The 18,831-nt window shown below is 34.7% G+C and overlaps 1 protein-coding gene across 3 annotated transcripts in view; it reads right to left on the minus strand.

Moving 5' to 3' along the window:
* Positions 1 to 18,831, minus strand: part of IL1RAPL1 (interleukin 1 receptor accessory protein like 1) — a 672,166-nt gene that overhangs the window by 395,686 nt on the left and 257,649 nt on the right. The window contains exon 2 of one of the 3 annotated variants that reach the window (XM_039714532.1): positions 17,232 to 17,273. The exons of the other annotated variants lie outside the window; for them this stretch is intronic. The gene's annotated coding sequence lies outside the window, so the exon portion shown is untranslated. The remainder of the gene's footprint in view (positions 1 to 17,231; positions 17,274 to 18,831) is intronic. 3 annotated transcript variants of the gene reach the window in all.

The following is an 18,831-nucleotide window of genomic DNA, read 5'->3' on the forward strand; positions in this document are numbered from 1 at the left end:
TGTAGAAAGTTGTTCCTGTTAACCTAAATGAATTAAATTTTGCCAGGCCAACTGTTCTGCCATTTAATCAGACCAAACACCAACTTCATCTACTGCTTTTAATTAAAATACCCACTGTACTGTTACTTCATTTTGCCTCTTCACTTTCACTTATTTCTCCAGAGTGTTTTGCCTGGACTAGGAGTTTTCTCATTTAGATATCTTTTAAGTACTGGCCATTGCAAACCCCTGGTATATTACATATAAGCAGTTGCAACACAAATAAAAACAATGCTGGAGTACCTTAATCTCTTCTAAATAATTCCCTTTATCAGAGTATTGCATCACTGTAATTATTTTATACCAAAGGACTCAGATATTACTCTAAATAAAAGTAATACTATTTTGTACTATTACCATCTTGCTTCTACTATACTGGCAGCATTCCCCATGGCTCTCTCATCTCTCCCTCCCCACTTCCTCCCTTCATTACTACTACTATTACTACTACTACTACTACTAATAATAATAATAATAATGACTTCCTTCCTTCATTACTACTGCTACTACTACTATTGCTATTACTACTAATAATAATAATACTAATAATAATATCCTCATTACTACTACTACTACAGACAGCAATTTTAATGTAAGGAAACACATTTGTGTGTCATACCTTAAATTAGACAATTTACTAAATTCTACTTGATCAAGCATGACCTGACCCTTTCATAGCAGGTTGGATAAGTGATCCTCTACTAGCTGCAGACAGCAGTATAATCCAGAAGTGAAGGCCTGGATATGACTGCTATAAATAATTCCAAAATTATACTTAGACAAAAATTGCATTTCACTAAGAATGAATAAGCATGTGTTAACAAAAAAAAAAAAAAAAAAAAAAGAAAAAAAAAGGCAAGTTAAAACCCACTAGGTACCAATTTACACAACGCAAGTTACACACAGTATCACAAACTCCTTCCCATCCTGCTTTACACATGAAAGGATGTGTACCAAAGAAAGCAGGCAAAGGATCATCTAGGAAAGAGGCTTCATACTGCTGCTCAGGGCTTCTCCTTCCAAACACAGGACATGGTGTTATTAATTCTTATTTCCCCTTTAAGAGCCATGATGCAGTCTTGCTCACAAATTTGCATAATGGTATCTGCTCTCACAGATTAAAAAAGGAATACCATTATGAAAACTATTTAAAAAAAAAAGAAAAAAAGAAGAAAACAAGGAAAAAAAAAAGTGTCAATCACATATGTCCATGAGCTCTACAGTCTAATTCTTTAAGCTCCCAGTTTACAGAGGACCAACCCAGAGGCCTGAAGTCAACATAAAATGCAATAAAACATTAAAACATTCAAGAGTCACACTTGCCCCTGGTATTTTTCTAAATACCCCAGCATCTTTCTAAGCCAGCAGTTTCCTGGAAGGGAAAAACCTTTCCCCAGACAGTTTGATTTTTGCTGTGTCAGGGGAAGTTCAAAATGAACATTAGGAAAAGGTTTTTCACTGGAACAGACTCCCCAGGGAAGTGGTCGTGGCACCAAGCCTGTTACAGTTCAAGGAATGTCTAGACAGTGCACTTTGTCATATGGCTTAGTTTTAAGCAGACCTTCAATGACTACTTGATCCTCATGGGTTCCTTTTACCTTTAGATAGTCTAAGATTCTATGAAATAATGTGATTTGTCACACCGTAGTGTGAAAATACGCCCCTTTTCCTGGCTCAAAAAATGCATTACTTTTGAGCCCATAGATATAAAATGAGCTGTTTATGTGTTGGAGTTTGTTTGAGAACAGGAATGTCTAATGTCTGCAAAGAAAATTTTCAGTTTCCTTCCATCGGATATTTGCTGTTGCTTACCAACCACATAAAGCAGGCAAGCCCAGCACCAGCATATCTCTGACAATTGGGAATATGGATTTTAATGCCAGTTAGTCAAGGAAAAAAGACAATTATGTGTATAGAAAGTTTATGATTATCCCTTCAATCTAAAAATATACACAAATTATTAACACAAGCAAGCCTAAAAAATCACCTGTTTTCTGAAGAATACAAGAACAAATATTCCCAGAGCTAGGTACAAGCCACTTGTACACTGTCTAGCTGAATACCTTTTCCTCCTCTGCATATAATTTCTTACATTCTTTTTCTTATTTAATTTTGAATTTTAGCTCAATTCCTCTCTGTTTGCCTAAAGCTTATATTAAGGATTAAGTAGATCTTCCAAAATGTTGCACAAAATAATTGCTTTTCATTAGGAAGTATTTGGTGAATTGGCTAGTTATATTTCTTCAATTCCAAACATTAGCTAAAATTTGCAACTAGTTAGTTAATTCTAATCTACTATTTCACACAGTTGATGAATTATTCATAGATTCATGCAGCTGCTGAAGTACTGCAAAAGCTTAAATTTAGCACTCAGATGGCACACGTGGCAACTTGGCAATTATTATTTTTTGGAATATGGCTCTAATTTAAATTCATATGTGATTGATGTGATATGACATGCTGAGAGTACAACAGATAGTTTAATCAACAAATGCTGCTTATGAATAATGTTGATGGCAAAAGTTCTATTCAATTTCATGTCACTTTCCTTATCCTTAAAGTGAATTTCAGTTCTTGTTCAGCTCTTGATATTCAATGTGTTTTCTTTCATTAGAAATACTGAAGGAGGATGGACAGAAATGCAAATAGGAAATAGATTATGATAATATTTTATATTTCCTATGAGTTTCATTTCCATTTCTACTTATTTATCTTCACAGTCTTGGACTCAGTCCAACATTTTCTACCAAGAGTAGTAAAGTTTTAGATCAGAACAATGATCTATCAATATATTTTTAAAAAATGAAACACTGTTGCCCTAATTGGCATGCATATTTTTTATTTATAAGAAGAAATTCTAATGACAGTTAATAAAGTTTCTTAATTCATAATGATTAAAATATTATGAAGAGGTAGAGAAATTATTTTCATGACACTTGAGAGGGCTTTCCTTTAAAGATACTATGGCAGCAAGAAACAAATTTGTAATAAACTAGACACTTCCACGCAAGCATGGAATTGTCAAATATTTTTCACAATAAATTTTACAAACTTTTGTTTTGTAACATCTAAAATTCTAGTAGCTATTTTTTGTAAAAATAAGGGAGAAAATAAAGGCAGGGTTATAGGTATTAGCTTGGTTTAGAAAAAGTAGATGTATGATCTCACATATGCAGGTTCCTGGAGATGCAAAATGCTGCCTCCAGCATAAATGTTATGCTGCCATACATTACTCAGTAACTAACTTTCAATTGTCAAAAACATGGCTACAGAAATGAAGATGAATTCAGGAAGATATATCACAGAAAGTGACTTCCAAGCATTGTTACCATGGTTTTGCTCACTGCTCCTGTGTCAAGACATTGGAGCTTACTTTGTCCCTTGGGTTACACCCTGAACAATGCCCATTGCTCCTGAACCACCTTTCCCTCAGTGGGAAGAGAGCTTCCCACAAGCACACATCTGTACATCCTCTCAAACACTGCAGCTTGCAGTCCTGCTTGCTGAAGGTGCTGGATGCACTTCCAACACCTTTATTTTTGTTATCCCCACTCTCATCCTCTCCCATTGTGCACTGAGGCTTGTGACCTGCATCTTTCTCCAAGAATTGGAACTAGGAACCAAATATGTCTTTGTTTTGTTGGTTTATGTTCCAAGTCTCCTATTAAAAGCCATCTTATGATGTTTCCAGCATTACTGGAGAATAACACAGATCACTTTCTGAGTTACGATAGATAAAAGGAAGTAATGGGATTTAAGGACATTACAGTGAAGATTAAATTCTTGCTGAGGGTAGATAAAGGCTGACAGCCTTTTAGGTATTATTTATTTTAGTAAATGTCTAGGAAAATATTTTTAGTCAGTCACCTCATTGTTCTGTTCCTCTGTAAAATTTAAAAGTTCTAGGATGTTTCTACTCAAATCAGAGAAGTTGACTGGGAAAAATATTCCATGATCTTCCATAAAACTAAATTTAATTAATATAGAACCTAACCCTTCACAAAGCCATCTTGCTTTTATTGTCACAGGTCATCTAGTATTCGTTCCTTTGGAGCAAGCACTTAAATGCTTGCTCTTCTTATATGCCTTAGAAAAAAGTTCCTATTTAAGACATTGAAAAAATACATGCTGTTTAAATTGACTTGTTGAGAATTCACATATGAATAGAATAAATAAATGTTCCACATGGGGAGTACCTCTGAGACTCAGAAATTCCCCCAGTGCATGAGCAGATGGCACAAGGGCTGAATGCTCTGTTGGAAAACATTAAGGTGTATTTGTTACGTTCAAAATATTTATTTCAACAAAAAGAAAAAAAAGACCCTACCTTTCATAGAGTATCATGAATTTATTTACCTTTGTGTTAGAAATTAAAAGAAGAAAAAGGAGAAAACTATTTTATAGGCAAATCTCAAAAATAGTACTGTTATAATAGTTATGCAGAATCTTCTTGGGTTTTGTACTCTTTTCTGTGGGGCTATTCTTCCCCCTCCACTGCTTCTAGAAGTCTTAGAGTCTGCAGCATCATAGCAGGAGTGGAACACTGCAGCCAGGCATCAGCAATCCATGTCCTTCTCTCAGGTGCATCATGTTGAAGTTAACAGCTTCTTGCTCCTCATTTCAGGTCAAAGATATATTTCTAACATAGCTTGTCTCTCTTGTTTGGTTAGCGGTTTTTTTTGCTTATGGTTTATTTTTTGTCAGTTTTTGTTGTTGCTGTTGGTTTTAGATTTGTTTTATTTTGGGGGAGATTTGGGTTTGGTTTTTTTTGTTTGGTTGGTTGGTTGGTTGTTTTTTTGTTTGGGTTTTATTTTTTTGGGTTTTTATGGTGGTTTATTTGTCCCTAATATATTTTAATTTCCCACATATCAAACTCTCTCTTGTTTGGTTAGGGTTTTTTTTGCTTACGGTTTATTTTTTTTGTCAGTTTTTGTTGTTGTTGTTGGTTTTAGATTTGTTTTATTTTGGGGGAGATTTGGGTTTGGTTTTTTTTGTTTGGTTGGTTGGTTGGTTGTTTTTTTGTTTGGGTTTTATTTTTTTGGGTTTTTATGGTGGTTTATTTGTCCCTAATATATTTTAATTTCCCACATATCAAACAAACATCTTTCCTATCTTGCATACTTGCTCCCTGCTCTCCTGTTACTTCTAAAACACTGGTTTTACACAGGTGTGAAGGCAATATTTCTTTATCAATATGTAATTGACTACTCATGAGTTTTTATAGCCCTGGGTGTCCTCACATCACCAGCTGCCACCTCTGTCATCATCCCATCCATGTATGCCATCTACACTGCATGATCTTTCCCCACATTTAAGGGCTCTGCTTCACTCCCAGTCTTTTATTCCATTACACTCTTCATCATTACCATAAATAGTTCATTCTACACAAAAAAATTACTTAGTAGTACTATCGATACAAAAATTATACTACTTGGTTGCAAAAAGCTCAGCAAAAGTAAAACAAATTATGAAATAGCCATTAGAAAATAGGTCATTAGAATATTGCTTTTACAGCTGAACATTGTGAAACATAGCTCTGAGCAGGCCAAGAGAAGTCCTGACAAAGCCTAAAAAGTCCTGAGGATTTGCAGAGCTACTGAGAAACCTGAAATCTGTCATTAGCAAGGTCAATAATGTATTTATTGGGTTACAGGGCTTGATGCTTGGATTGTCTCAAAAACATGCAGAATAGCAAGACTTGCCCAGAACATATGACGGATTTTTGCAGAATAATATATATATATATATATTAATTAATTTGACAATGCAATGGAATAACACACAACAAAGATACTGGAGGTTTAAAATTTATGATAAGACTGAAGGAAGAGAGTGAATGGGTCATCTGAAATATAAACTGAGTAATCATAAATGGATATTTTTTCCACAGAAGATGATTTTGATTAAGGGCTAAGCTTTGCCCAAGTTACATATGCACAGCTGCTACTGATGCCTATTGTAGCTATGGTGGTGTATCTGTGTAAAGGATCTCTTTATGAATAGGCATGAAAATTGTATTATTATTTGCTTTCAGGAAACAATAGGGCTCTGGAACCTCACATTTTTCATATATATAAAAAAAGAAATTGCTTGATAGAGCTAAAAAACTATTGGAACAGATTCTATCACTTCTGTGGAGTAGTAACCTACGTGCCTATCTGATAAACAAGTTTCTTGTTTCAGTAGAATTATATCCTAAAAAGTAAGAAATATTCAACATAAATAACAGAAAGAAAAAAAATCTTAAATATAAACATTTCCTAAAATTCAAGATAAAATATTCTGCAGAAAAAGCAGAATGCTTTAGGAGAACTCCTTTCTGAAACTCTTTTTAAGAATTATATTCTTTTTATAAATGCATGTTCTATTATTTTAGATTCAGGTTGCACTCCCATCAATTTAAAGAATTTCAAACTTGAAACAAAATCACTTTGCCACCCTCATTATGAAAAATTGCCAACACTTATGTGAGATTTCTATTCAAAAACTATTAATCAGAAACTCAGATTACCAAAATGACAATAGCACAAATAACTCAAAAGATCTTTCAATTAAATCCACGTGAACATTTTGTGACTTGCATTTCTGAAGTCTAAATAATACCACATTATGTTCCTTTCTTTCAAGATCTGCTTCCTTTCTCCTTCATATGTTCCACACTCTGAACTTTTCAAATTGCACCTGAAAAGTTCATCCACTCATGCAATTTGATTGAAACAGACACACTCTAATGTGCAGCCTATGTCTCTATTTCCTTGTAGGTTAACCCACAATGTAAGCAGCACAAGAGCACCTATTTGTAGGTATTATTGAAATGCATTGTAGTAAAAGCATTTTAATAAAAAAAACAATCAAATACTCATTTTTTAAATACAGAAAGTATTTAAAACTTCATGGATCACCACCTAAATAATTTGAATCTAAGCATTTTAGAAAACACCATCAAGATTTTCCTCATTATACAAACTTTAGGCAAAACAGCAATTTATTTCAGTCAGTGACCATGAAGTTGCCCACAGATGAATTATATATTTTAAGAGGTTTCGAGTACAATTTGTGCTTTATTACCTTTCTAAAATATACCTACTCTTCTTTTACATGCACTTTTGGGCCCCCAAAATTCCTGTAAATATTCCAATAATATTGAGAAGGTAAATGTGGGAAGGTAGAGTGTGAGGTTCAGGTGAACACATGTCCTTATACTTTTCTGTGTAGTAAATAATAAGTGTCTAGTAATTTTTTGTGCTCATCATTAAAAAAATAGATATATATTTTTAATTTGTTTTTAAGGTGGTCATGAGAATGAGAAGGACCTCTCTGTATTGTCAGTGTAGAAAAGTGCAGCATTGTCACATGAAAACAGGCAGGCTGCTGCCCTCTCCCTTCAGTTTCATAGGACTATGACAGAAGTGAACGCAGAAGTGTTTTCTGCTCTTTGCCTGGATCTTTGCTGCAATCTCAAGTTATTTTTACCTCCTGTCTTTCTGAGTGGGAATTTAACAGTGGTGTCAAATTGGTAGAAATGAAGCTGGACTTCGGGACTGATACCAGTGAAGACAGAAGGAGCAACAGGATTTCAATAGCAGCAGTGAGTTATTGCAGCAGCTCAGTTTGTGCAGCCAGGTTCTTAGTCAGCAACATGTCTGGGTTGACATAAAATTTGATGGAAATTAAAAAAAAAACCTGTGAGTAGTTGTCAAGCTGACTGACATAGCTCATTCCAGGACTATTTGCTTTACGCCCCATAAAAAAAGGAAAAAAAAGGAAAGGAAAAGGAAAAAAAGAGAAGGAAAAGGAAAAGGAAAATAGAAAATAAATTAAAGGAATGCCACAGTGAAAGGGGATAAAAAAGAACAGTCAAAACATGTTTGCCATGTTGTTATGAAAATGTTGTTTCTATGGGAATGCTTTGACCTGCAGCACTTGGGTTCAAGACAGTGCATAACCAAGGACAGGTCACTCCACTGACACCCAGTGATGCTTTTCCTTGTCTCTGCTTCCTCTGTGTTTTCAGACATGTTTTCACTCAGGAACACGTAAATATTTTCAAGCTTGCCAATAGACAATCCCAAAAACAAAAGTTCCAGTTTCAGTGAGTCTCTTGGCAGTTTTTCAAGTCATTACATACTTTAAGTAAGAAAATCGAAATTTGGAGATTGGGTGGTTTGTTATTTTTCTTTCTGTTTCAGCTATCTAGATTTAAGGATGATTTATCCTATTTTGGAGGAAATGAAAAAAAATTCTGTGGCGAGCTATACCCAGATACCCAGAGAAAAAATTCAAATAATTATCAGAAGGAGAAAGGAAAAAAAAAAAAGAAAAAAAAGAAGAAGAAAAAAAAAAGAAAAAAAGAAGAGCAGACATTAGACTCCAACTAAGTTCCTGGCTTTACTATCACCCCTGTTCAAAGCAGACAAATGTGTATATAACCTCAGAATTTGGGAGCTGCATAGCTCTCTACTGGCACAGCATTTTGAAAACCATTAATTTGTTCTGGGTTTTACTATGCTGTGCCAAAAAAATAGCATTATTCTTCCATGACCTGTTTCATTAGGCTGATGGGAATGTTTGCTGCACTCTGTAGAGAATTTTAAAATTATATAATGATTGAGAAAACTTACTATTTTGACTGAAAGCAGAAATGGGATTTTTAAAAAGCAAAGGGATATTTTCTACCCAGAATAAAGTCAGTGGGCTGCTTCTGAAATTCTCCTTAATATTAGTTTGTCCTCTTACTCTTCTGAGATAGCTAAAAGTAAAAAGTAAAAAAAAAAAAAAGAAAAAAACACACACACAAAAAAACCACAAAAAAAAATACCAAAACTCAGGTTTCTTGTTTAAGTTTTGTTTGTTTTTTTTAGCCTGCCATACCTTCCTGTAGCAAATAATTTCAAAGCTAAAATATGGTCTTTTATATACTTCTAATTCTTTAAAGCATTGACATTAATAAACTTACAATAAAAAATATTTAGATTTTATAAAATCGGCTGCTATTGGTGTGATCTGAAACACACACACAGAAGATTCCTGTATGTATTTGTAAAACTCAAAATCTAAAGCTCCAAAATTACACTATAGTCCCTTGTTTAGAAAACTGAACAGATATATATCAAGATGAGTGTCCCTTGGAAAAAAATATTTATATCTCTGATCCTAATATGATAAGGCTATGGAAAAGAGCAAACAGGTATTATTAAATATTCATGGTAGCTAATATGGGGGGCGTTGTGCTATTAAGGATTAAGAACAGAAAATTTGTGTCAGAAATCTTAATCTGAAGAGAGCTGTGTCATTCTATTAAACAGTAGAGAATAATCAGGCTAACATCCCACTTGGTAGTAAGCCACTTATAGATGCCAGCAAATATATTTATCTTGTTAGGGAAATTGCCTTGAACAGCAGTGATCCTGAGATACAGAGAACAATATCCCTGGACTCAGCTGCTTTTAGAAATCCTGGAATCATCTACACACCAGCACTTCTAAGTGAAGAGTGGGTAAAGACATATTGGACACACTTCTTGTGTATTTAGCAGTATGGCTTTATTAAAAAGATACGGAAGGATAAACAGCAGCTGCTGGTTATGGAGATAGAAACTAAGCTGCTCTAAGCTGCAGACACAGAAATATGTGGTGCCATTCTGTACTTCTCCCATTTGCACCCAGAAACTGGTCTCTGTGTCTATCCTGTGATGACTTGTATCAAGTCATAAAATCATATACTATTTATGTATATATAAAGGTTGTAAGGACCAATCTCAATCAAAATGCAAAACCTAAAAAAATGGCACTAAAATTCAAATCTGAGTGTAGTTTCATATTCTTAGGGTTTTTTCTTGCCCTTAAAATAATCTCTTAGGAAAAAAAATATCTAAAACCAGCCCTATACTAAGTTCTGTTCTATACATTAAAAAGTCAGAAAGGTATGGCAGTGAGGAAACAAATATTTAACCAAAACAGAAGGTTCCTATTCTGAGAAAAAACAAAGCAAATAGAGAAACAGTGTTTGCAAACCAATGCATTGTAGGAGATTTAAAAAGTAGAGTTATTTGCAAAAGTTTGTACACACATAAAAAAAAAAAAGAAAAAAGAAAAAAAAGATGAATATGCAATTCTGCAGTTTTTTTGTAAATTTCCCATAAAAGATTGACAAAATTCTTTTGATAGTGAAGAATGAGCATCAGAAAACTACACTGAATTACTTTTTTTTTTTTTTAGATTTGAACAGCTAATCACTACAATGATACTAATATTAATATACAGTCAGGCTGACTTTCTCCCTTGGAGAGACAAGTTTGAGGGCTAAGATGTATCTAAACCACCATAACAATGCATAAACCTAATCCAGGTCTTTATGGTATTTAGGCACAATGATCTCAGGGGACCTTACAGTGCAAAAAAAGCTTATCAATGTTTAACAGGCCTCAGTACAATATTTAATATAGGATTAGAGACAAACAAGAATACACATCACAAGATCCTTGGGGTTTCTGGCCACCAGCAGCTAAATTTGTTTGTAATTGGTGCATATGGAACAAAACAGAAACACAAATCATATTTATTCTCCTTCTGTTTGCTTTAACCAAAAAGCTAATTTTATTCAAAAATTATTTTATCCTCCACTAATTTTTCATGCTTTTCCCCAAAAGGGTTTTCAAGCAAGAGTGGACAGTGGTGGAACAGCTGATCACTTCTTGTTTTTAGTAGTTTTTAGATTTGTCACTTTTCAGGCTCAATTTCATATTATTTATTGAAGGCTCTCTTTAACAAGGGTATTTCAGTATAGCTGTACAGCAGAATGCAATATATTTTACCTTTGACCATTAAAAATATATTTTCAAAGGATATAGGACCCTTGAAAATACTAATAAAGCTGAATAAAGCTATTTTCTCTGAGATTAAGTAAAAAAAAAGAAGGTTGTAAAATAGTTTTCAGTTTATGTGAAGCCTTTTCTAAGTGTTCTATACTATGTTGTCCTTCTCTTAACTGTGCCAAAACTAGGTTTTATTTTTGCATTTGAAATGCAAAGTTATATGCTTCTTTCATTAACTATAACCAGCCTATGTAGATTTTTCTAAATGCTTGTATTTGGCACTCACAAAAGGATACAGTCCCAAAGTAAAAAGAGTTAAATATGTAAAAAGGTTGAAATTACAGCAGAATTATTTCAAATTAAATTATATCTTTAGGGCAATATGATAATAAATTAAATTTCTGAACACATAAGAGGGGACTGAAGTTCCAGGAAATTTGCTGAATTCTCCTAATATGCATGTCTTTTCTCTTCAGGCTTTATACACTTCCACTTTTGGCAGGAGGCAAAAGTGCTGCCATTGCTGTAAAGACATTTCCACAGTGTTCTAAGTTTGACCCTAATGTTATATATCACTTGAATTAATCCACCTAACTTTTTAGCCTAGTTTTGAAAACTTTATCAACCTGTGATCTTTGGGTATAATTAGCTGAAACTCCAAGCTTTGGATCAATACTTTAAATTGACATGCCTTTGAGATTTGTTAAATCATTGTCTTAAAATACCATAAAAACTGTGAAGTTCTTGGTGAATAATTTATCCAAAGTGACTTCAGTAAGTCACTCTATAACAAGTCTTATTGATCTTTATAGCATTGCATGAGGCATGACTTGGCTGAACTGATCTAAAGGATACCTCAGAAGCAGGAATGTTTCCTCTTCCCATTCTTCCCCGTTTGAGAAAGAGATGAACCTTGCCAGAATGCATGTTAGCTTTAATTTTTGATAGCAGTATTGTCAAGTACTCCATTTTGCAAATTTTAAAACAGAAATTCAGTGCTAAAGGAAAAGCTAAATGTTGATTTGACTACTTCAATATATATGAGTGAAGGAATGTAGGGAGTACATTATAAGGGCTTATCCTTTTATCTCTTCAAAGTTATTGTGAAGGATTACCATTATCAAACTGCAATCTACAGAAGAAAATAGATATTACACATGAAAGTATAAAAGAAGACACTTAGAATTAAAATGAATGCTATCATTATTATGTGGAGTTTTCCCCTAAGAAATTGAATGATTTTCCTTTGTATAATTCAATACAATCCTTCATATAAATACATGAGTAGAGTGAAGAAGTCCAAGAGAATGTGTTTTAGTAATTTGAGATTGAGGGTAAAGGGAAGGAGTCAGGCTTATTAATACTTATTAATGTCATATAGATGTAATGTTGTCTCATAAATATTTGCAATTTTTATTTTTACAAACTCACAATCCAATCAGAAATGTAAACATAGACTCCTTTCTTAAAGTTGAAAAAAATATATTTTTGAGGTAAAGTTTGTTTGTGACCTACCTATGAATGAGGAAAAAAATATTGGTCATAATGGCTGTCAGTGTGATTCAAATCTGGCACAAAAAATTGGGAATGCAAGAATACCTCTAGTTCTAACTTTCTAAAACGAAAAATCAAGAATGAGCACAGTGCCTGGAAGGGCATCCTCTCACATTCACTGCCATTCAAGAGAATCATTACTTTTGAACTAGTTCTTGACCTGCTGGAAAGAAATGATGAGGGCTCAGACAAGCTGCATGACTTCCTCAGCATTGATATTGCTGGTGGCATGCACAGTTCTTGACTTTCTTCATTACTGCACTTGCATACTGTGATAGAGATAGAAGGAATAATTAGGAACAACTGCTTTGATTTCCACACTTTTCAAATTTGCAGGATACCTTGTCAAAATATAGAAACATACAAATACAGAAATATATTATATGCATGCACAAGCACACACATGCAAACAAACACAAAAAAATCCATCTGTAATATGAAATAATGCCAAAACAAAATTCAATTACTGCTGCACAGAATGTAGGTTACATTTTCAATGTTCCTGTATTTCTTCCATATCAGAAAAAAAAGACATTTTGCTGCACTCTTTCTGAATACCTAAGAACATCCATTGATCCAGAAATCACAGCCTTATAAACATTGCTGTACACAGTGTCATGGAAGTAGCTCATTATTTTTCCTATATGAAGCCAGTACACTGCACTATTTATGTACATCCCTTAGAACTGTGACAGATCTTTCAGTTGACATTGCTGAATGGTATTCCTGAGGTTTTACCCAAAACTACTTGGAAACACAATTATTGTGCAAGCCTTGCAGGCTTTTCTCATTGCACAGACCATGACAAAGACCAATTTTTTAGGCGGAAGGGAGGGAAAGGAACTGAACAAGAGATTAGAGGTAAAGTGGAATTTTGAATATTTTTTCTTTTGAAAATTTCTTTTAAACTTTGCAGAAAAAATGCTGAGTGACTGCCACTTAATTTACAGGAAAAAGCAAGACATGTAGGTACAATGAAAATAGAGCTACATTACTACAGTAGACAGTGCTGTTAATAACTGATACTTCATTTAATTACAAGTTTTTAAAAACTGCAGTTACTCTGAGCAAAGATACTAGTGAAATTTACAAGCTTGAACTTTTTCCTCTGTCCTCTTTCCCTTTTATCATTTTCTTCTTAGATCAGGAAGATAACAGTCTACAAGTATTTTTAAGAATTTAAATATACAGAAAATTATATTAGCAATGATACTACAGTGCCTGTACTTCTCCGTCTGCACATTTCCTATGTGCAGAGCCACTGGAGCACTCCAGGGGTGGACTTGTAGTTTGATTAATGAAACAGAAACAGTTATCAAATGGAAGAAGGATGATACTATGGCTGGAAGACTAATATGTGGCATAACAAGGCTACAAAACCAATGAGGAAAGATGGCTTGTAATATTTCCTTCGGGCAGGGAGTGGGAAGGACAAGGATTCAGAGAAAGGGAAGAAGAAAGAACAGAAAGTGAAAACTCCTCTTTAAACTAAAGGACCAGACTGACAAAAAAATAAATGGATGCAAGTAGCCAGGAAGACAAAAGTGTGATTTTATAGGGCAGGTGGACAGCAAAACTAAGCTGAACTTTTGCCAATTGCTGAAGGTGTGATACCCCAGAGGTCAAAAGAATTAGACTTGATTACCCTGAATGTCCTCTTGTTCTGAAGAAACACGATTATCAGAGTGTCTCTTCTTTCAGATGCCAACCAAAACATAAATATTATCTGGTTAATGGTTGAACTTGATGACCTTTGAGATATTTTCCAGACTTAATAATTCTGATTCTATTATTTTATGATCTATATGTTGATAAAGTATGTTTGCAGATCTATACTTATCAAGTATATGTGAAGCATTACAGTGGCAATTTCCTAATATGTTTTTCGACCTTTAGCGGTTCGATCCTATCTGGCCATAAGTCATGAATACAAGAAAACAGCAATGCAGTGGATAATGCATGCCTATGAAATAACAGTTTCTGGGGAAAAAATGGTTCATGTGGACATCAAAGGAGGAGGGCTTACTTGAAGCATTTTCTGATGTAGTATTAGCAGTATTTACAGAAGTACAAACACTTCCTTTTATGTCTGCCATCCCTTTCCTTTTTATCACCTTATGGTCTAACACATTGTCACCCCTGATGGAGAAATCTTTGCTAATGTTCGATTTCCAAGGGCACAACATGAACAAGAGTAATAAAAGTAATTTAAGAAGAGAGCAGTTGAATTTTAGTTTCGTGCAAGAGCTCTAGCAGGTAGCATAATGAAGTTTAATTACTGAAACATTGAACTTCCTGAAGAAGTGAGAAAAGTAAACACAAAAGTCTTCTGAACTAAAAAATAGAGTGACCACTGAGGTCTCAAAAGGAAAAGTAACATTAACTATAATAACTTATCTCTTTAACATTTGACAATGATGTGCCTTTTAGATGACCATCTAAAACTTCAGTACTGAAAACTGAAATTAGGTTTATCAAAACATACTCCAACACAAACAGACAAACAATATTATTAAAAATTTTCATAGTTTAAGATCAATCTCATGATAGTTTAAAAATTGTTAGGTTTTGTTTTTTAAACATTACTTTTTTCATCAATAAAGAAGAAGAGTTTTCTTAAAAATAGATAAGTTGAAAAAGACAACTCAAAAAACTAATGGAAACATTTTGATCTCATAGTCAAGATGGCAGGAAAGCTGTTGAATGTCTGAAATGTCTGAATATAACCTTTTTCACAAGCAATGAATGTCAGTTCTACAACATCACATAGATTCTCCCTTGGGTAATTGTAATAATGCCAATACTGTTCAGCATTATAATTAATGATCCAGATGATGGGATGCAGCACACCATCAGTGATTTTACAGATGATACAATACTTGAAAGAGTGGCTGATGCACCAGATTAGATGGAGTAGTGTCCTAATATTCAGGAAGACCTCCAGAGGCTAGAGAAATAGGCCAAAAGTTTTGGAGATCAACAATGGTAAAAGCCACGTCCTGACCATGGAGAGGAATAACCCAAGTACCAGTGTATGCCCCATCTGGAAAGCAGTTTGCAGGGAATGTCCTGGGTGTCCTGGTGGACACAAAGTCTGGACACGAGTCTGCAGCTTGCCTTTGCAGCCAAGAAGGCTAAAGGTACCCTGGGCTGCATTATGCCTAAGTGTTGAAAGAAGCTCAAGGGAAGCTCTTTCTCTGACAAGACAAATCTGAAGTGCTGGGTCCAGTACTGGGGTTCCTAGTATGAGAGAGATGTAAACATACTGAGTCCAATGAAGGGGCTCAAGGACTGGAGCATCTGGCATAAAAGGAGAGGCTGAAAGAACTGTGACTTGTGAGTCTGGAAAAGAGAAAGCTCAGAGGGATCATTCTCCTTCATGGGGGAATAAAGGAGACTAATTTTCTCAGGCAAAGGGCACAAAGTGAGATTCAAACATAAGTAAAATCTTCTTTGAGACAAAGAAGGTCACACCTAGAAAGCTTGTCTAGAGAAGCTGTGGAGTCTCTATACTTAGAGAAATTAAAAACCCAGCTGGATACACTCCTGGCTACACTGCTCTTGCTGACCCTGCTCTGAGTAGAGGCTTGGACAAGGTGATCTCCAGAGGTGCCTTCCTGCCCCAGCCAGTGAGTTGGTCATTCCGTGTTTGAATGTTTGAAACAAGTTACACGGCTCAAACTTTTTTTCCAGAGATCTAATTTTATCTCTAGATTGCAGTCTTTTCTTCCATGCCTCCCTCTCATTAAACTTGACAGCATGACAGATGTTTTTATACTGCTGATAACAAATTTCTACCTGCCTACTGCACACTGCATTGTGCAAGTCTGGAAAGCCAGTTCTGGTAAACAGAGGCAGCTCCACAGCCACTAAACACTTTATGTCTTCAGTCATAAAAATGAATTCTGATGACTTATTGCCTAGAGGGACACAAAGTAAAACTTTTCAACCATCTTTATGCCTGGCAGTGTATGTTCACATAGTAGAGGGAGTGCTCTAGTTGGCTGTTAGGGAGATTTATTTGAGCATAACTTGGATGTTTCTCAACAGATTTAGTTGCCAGAGTAATATGAGTGCCCAATGAGTTACTGTCCCTCTAATGAGTCATAAGACAAACAAAGGCATTGTTTCAGAGAGTTTTTTGAATACCTAGAATTTTTTTTAAAAGTTCCTATAGATTCAGATTTAGGGGTTATATATACTTGTGTGTGTGTGTGTGTGTGTGTGTAAAACATATAAAATTATGGCAAAATTCTGGAAGTGAAACTGGGAATTTCAGTACTGCAGCAGTTTGAAGACTAGGAAGAGATTTTTAATGTAATACCATATTCTGGTTTAGGGGTTTTTTTTGTTTTGTTATGTTTTGTTTTGTTTTTATCTGAATAGTGTACAGTCAAGAAGAACTTTATTCAAGATTCAGTATTAGGTTGTTTTGTGTCCATGTGACTGATACTGGCACATTGTCTTGAGGCTGTTATTTCCAGAGGAACAGAACTCAGCTTGATCTGTCTAGAGACTTTGTGCTGGCTTGGACAAGGGCAAGGTAAGTTTCTCATGTGGACATAGTCCAAGTCTCAGATCAATGTAAATTATCTTGTGCATGCACCTGTTAAAATAAAATCACCTTGTCCAACACTTGGAAACAGCTGTTGCAAGGGAGCAAGTGAGGTTTGAATGCCTGTATTCTGCAACAAGCTCTAAAAATTGAGAAAGGAAAAGGACAACCTCAACTGTGTACGAGGCAAACATAGAGACAAGTTGTGAGAAATCCAGGTTAGTCAGGACAAGATGATTCCAACTATTAGGAAGCTGTTCATAAGTTTACCTGATAGAAGAGCTGCTCACAGCTTGTCAGAACTTCAGAGGTCTGTAACAGAATTGAAATGAATATGTAGCAGCTTTCATTACACAGAAGCAAAAAATAATTGACATCGACCACCTGCTGAGAGAACATCAGCACTAATGTAATGAACTTCAATTTGCAGAAGACAACAAGTGCTTTGTCACAGTGATGCACAGATACTACTGTATACTAGACTTCTGAAAGTGTCATAAAGACCTGAAGACCTTAGAAACAGCACCAAGGAAAATCATGTCTTGTGACAGTTTTATAGAGATAGACACTGGCAGCTAGGGCCTGTGTGCCTCCTATATGCCTAAATTTGCCAGTATGAATATCCACATATGCATACTCTATATATGTTATGCATACCCATATGAGTGTATATACATATTTATGCATATGCATATATACATGTGCACATACAAACACACATTTGTATATCCACACACAAATGTGTGTAATTGCAGTACATATTCATCCAAGATGGAAACTGGAAAGCACAATGATTGATCATGAAGAATCATATGAGAAGAGCTCATAGTTCCTACAAAATCCTTGCAAAAGAACTAAAATATGTACAAAAATATAGGAACCCTCAAAAGAGATGAGTACAATAATGTGAAGCCTTTCAGAGTCTCCAAGCACATTAAGAGTTCCAGTAGCAAATATAAAAAGAAGAAAATAGCATCAATTTTTGAAAGTGTGTTATGCCCTGATAAAAGAAGGAAGAATTAGGAGGATGAGTGCATTCTGCATAGTTTCCCATAACTATCATGCAAATACAAAATTAACAAATCTACAAATATCTGTGGAAGAGGTTGAGAGAAATTAATCCAGAGCATAAAAGGTCAATAAAGATGTTTAAAAGCCAGTAATTTCTTACACTAATGGCAATCAAAGACAGAAAGTATTTCAGTATTTTTCTACACAGGCCTATGAACTGAATTTTTTGAGAAATTTAGATGATGAGAAATAAATTTATGTCACAAGAGCACTGACTTCAGAACAAACAAGCATTTGACGTGCTAATGCTGAAAATGTCTCACTGTGGATGAAACTGAAAAATTATATTTGCTAGATGGTCAGAAAATTTAGAAAATAATGAATTACAGTTTGTGTCTTTAACAGCATACTGTCATGAAAAAACATTCCTGCACTTCTGACTGTGGACTTTGATGCAATACTTGCTAAGAGCCACCACAATTCTGGTGAGGACTTCTGAAAAAGGACTGAAGAGGCATGACAAAATTTAATTTTTATTTCCTTACCCACCAGTGTTTTTCTTTTTTATCTGACATGTATATCTTACTCAAGCTGTGCTGCTTATTCTGCTTTATGCAATGAAAAACATCGCATCAGGGACCTCTTTTTTTACAGAAATATCATATACACACACATATTTTGTCCTTAAACACATGCAGGTGAAAGCAAAATTTGGTTGTATGTCTTCACCTGTAAAGGAGTTTATATAATATTTTATATTCTGTGCACACTGCTGGTTAAAAAGAATGGAGTAAGTCTGATAGGATGCATTTTGGTGCAAGACAGTGAGAATTTATTTGAGTTGAATATGCTTTTTTCT

Source organism: Passer montanus, unplaced genomic scaffold, assembly GCF_014805655.1.
Source record: "Passer montanus isolate IOZ18808 unplaced genomic scaffold, ASM1480565v1 scaffold3, whole genome shotgun sequence".
In the NCBI taxonomy this organism is placed as follows: Eukaryota; Metazoa; Chordata; class Aves; order Passeriformes; family Passeridae; genus Passer; species Passer montanus.